The sequence below is a fragment of the Atta cephalotes genome, assembly GCF_000143395.1.
Source record: "Atta cephalotes unplaced genomic scaffold scaffold00011, whole genome shotgun sequence".
NCBI classification, from domain to species: Eukaryota; Metazoa; Arthropoda; class Insecta; order Hymenoptera; family Formicidae; genus Atta; species Atta cephalotes.
This window is the reverse complement of record NW_012130075.1, coordinates 3989432-3993270: the sequence shown is the minus strand read 5'-3', so window position 1 is coordinate 3993270 and position 3839 is coordinate 3989432.

Genomic DNA, 3839 nt, shown 5'->3' with positions numbered 1-3839 from the left:
ATATATATATATATATATATATATATATATATATATATAATCATATTTATATAATTAATTAATTAGTCATTAATTTGAACTGCCGAATTGGTTTCGGACTTATAAAGGACAATTAAACCAATGTAGTATCATGAATTAAATTGACAAGCAATTTTAATAATTTGATGGTTCAAGCATCTTATTAGAAAGATGTTAATGTGCTGAAAAATTGTAAATAAATTTATTGCGGAAAATATTATCTCGGCTGGTCGCGAATCGAATAGTTGAATCTACTGTATTACGAGCGTAATAAATTCTAAGCTTTAAACTACCAAGGCCTTAGTAAAATAAGAAGTTTATAAGAATATTATAACTTTTTGCTCTAATAAAAATTCTATACAGGATATCCTAAAATTCGCCAATCAGAATATCACAAAAAGGAAGTTATTATATACAAAGATTATTATTATATAAAAAGATTAAATAGGTTAGTTGTGAATTTTTATTTCAAGCAGTATTAGTGTGATTATTTAAACTTATTATATTTCATAAACTTAAAATAAGCATTCACAACTTTTTTCATTTAATTTTTTTAAAACTTTTTTACTGTGTTCGCAAATTTCGAAACAACCTGTATAGTCGAAGGGTATTATATAGAAGTGTCCAGACCGGCTGAATATCCCAGACCGGCTGAATATCCTAGACCGGCTGAATATCTCGGAAAGTATGCACTTTTGAGAAAAATGTTTTAGACATTGTTGCATTATATGAAGTAATATATTAGATGTTAGCAATTTGACCTTGGGTATCGCCAAGAATCAAGGTTACATCGATTTTTTTTAACAGAAGATGGGACACTCTGATGTATATTATAGCAGGTATGTAAATATGAAACCGGAATTTTTTTATAGAAAATACACGTTTATTGCATGAAAATAATAAAAAATATTTTATTCGAAGTATTGCCCATCGATAGCTATACATTTTTTCCACCTGTTTGACAATTTGTGAATGCCACGCCAAAAAAATTGTTGCTCTTTTAAGCCAAACCAGTCATCTAGCCATTTTCGTATATCTTCGTAAGAAGTGAAGCGCTACTGAGCAAGTGCGTATCCCATCGATGCAAATAAGTGATAATCGGACGGAGCCAAGTCTGGTGACTAAGCCGCATGCGAAAGTATTTCCCAACCAAATGCCTCAATCGTTTCCTTGAACAATTTTGCTGTGTGATGGTGCATTATCATGAAGCAAAATCACTTTGTGTTGCCTTTTTTGATATTCCGATCGTTTTTCACACAAATCTTGATTCAAATTGATTATTTGTTATCGATAACGTTCAGTATTAACGGTTTCGCCAGGTTTTAGCAACTCATAATAGATCACATCTTTCTGATCCCACCAAACACAGAGCATTGTCTTCCGTCCATAGCGATTTGGCCTTGCAGTCGATGTCGATGGTTCGCCTGGAGTTACCCATGATCTTTTACGCTTAGGATTCTCAAAATATATCCACTTTTCATCGCCAGTCACAATTCGATGGAGAAATGACTTTCTTTATACCTAGCGAGCAGCATTTCGCAAGTGATTTTTCGGTTTTCCTGCTGTCTTTCATTCAGTTCATGTGGAACCCATTTTCCCATCTTCTGAATCTTTCCCATGGATTTCAAACGTATAGAGAGGGCTTCTCGTGTCACATTCAATTGATCCGCGAGTTGTTGAGTTTGAGCGTCAAAGTCATCCAACAATGCTTGCATTCGCTGTCTTCAAACTTTTTCGGTGGTTTTCCACGTTCTTCGTTTCTCACGTCAAAATCGCCACTTTTGAATTTTTTAAACCACTCAAAGCACTGTGATTTACCGAGAGCATGCTCACCGTAAGCTTCAACAAACATTCGATGCAATTCTGCAGCAGTTTTCTTCAAATGGTAACAGAAAATCAATGCTGTCCGCAAATCGTAGTTTCCAGGCACAAAATTCGACATGTTCAATACTATTACAAACTATACTGTTGTATGAAACTTATATTGTTATGAGTTGAAAGTCTTTGTCAGAACAAGGAAATGGCACCGTGACAGCAACTACATTGACAACTATGGCCATCTATTGGTAAATTCCGATTTCATATTTACATACCTGGTAATATATATAATTGTCTTTTTTTAATATATTACATTTAATATATTACATTTAATATATTACATTTAATATATTACATTTATCCTTATGTACTCGTTACTCCTCATATTTTCTTTTTTATAGTTACAATAATATAAATCATGAACCTAATCGTACCCGTGTTGATTGTGAACATGCACATCCCACGCACTAGCAATTTAAAGCGTTTACGATAAAATCAACAGGCACTATATTCGCCTTATAATTGCCATTACAATATTGAAATCTTACGACACCAAGTATCAAGCTCCTTGCGAAACCTGATAGCCCACACATATTGTCGATCCAGCCGACAAATGGTTCACTGGCACTAGATATAACTAAAACGAATCTTAATTATTCATCTGCGTAGACGCATAAGTATTAAATTTAATTAAATGTACTCGTAGCAAGTATGCACGCACTCCACTTGTTTATATTTATTTTTAATTATGAACTTATAAAATTAATTGAACTTTCACATTATATAGGGTGTGTCCTAAGTACACTAAAAGATTTTAAAAAGTGTTTCCTCACACAAAAAAATTAACCTCTAGAAAGGGAAACCTCTAGACAAAAATTTCATATGTCTTCAAACAGTTTAATTTCAAATGTATATGATATCAAAATAATAAAAAGAAGTTTATTCTTAAAAATTTCGAAAATCTTTCGGACTATTTCAATGAAACTTTATATGTATTTAAAGGAAGCTGATCTTTTTATACATTTTTTTTTCATTCAATCAAAAACAAACACAAAAATAAAGTGAGTATTCTTTTTTTATGAAAAAAATTGATGCCATTGATTTCTTTATGTTCAAAATTTTTTTATGATAAATAGAATATCAACAGAAAAGCATTGGGGAAATTAGCAGAAAAAATGTCTCTTTAATGTTTTCGATAGAATAGTTCGATAGAAAAGTTTTGAGATCAATACCAAATAAATTATAATAAGATCATAATCAAATAAAATGATTTTGGAGTCTACAAATTTGAATTTATTTTTTTTCTCGGATTTATTCTGTTGAAAATATGTAAGAGACCTTTTTTTATTTATTTATTCCAATTACCATAAAAAAATGTTAAACTTAAAAAAATCAGTGGCATATCAATTTTTTTTCGGAAAAAAACATACTTGCTTATCCTTGAGTTTGGCTTTGATCGAATAAAAAAATAATGTATAGCCTGAAAAGATAAGGCGTCACATCATTAAATATACAAACATTTTTTTAAACAATTGAATGATTTTTGAAATTTTTGGAAAAAATAGAATTTTTTTCATATTTGATCATGTATCTTTGAAACTAAGCCGTTTCGGACATTCAGTCTGAATTTCATTCAGTCATATAAAATTTTCGTCTTGAATTTGTGTGAGGAATCTTTTCAAATCTTTTAGCATACTTAAGACTTGTATATGTGCCATGATATATGTTGCAAACTAATCGTGCAAAAGGATGGTAAATAGTTATACTGTATATAACGTACACAGGAATGGAATTTAATAAACCCTTCACTAAAAGAAATCTATTAGTGTTTATAATTAATTATATTGTTACTTATTGCAGGTCGAAATATTCCAGTTGGTAAATCTCCACTTTCGTTTTTGAAGAGTCCTTCTGCAATCGCCTTCGTGTATGTATTCGGCCATTGTGAGGAGATTCTGCTCAGAAATCATAAGTTAACTTCCTATATTTATATTACATAATAT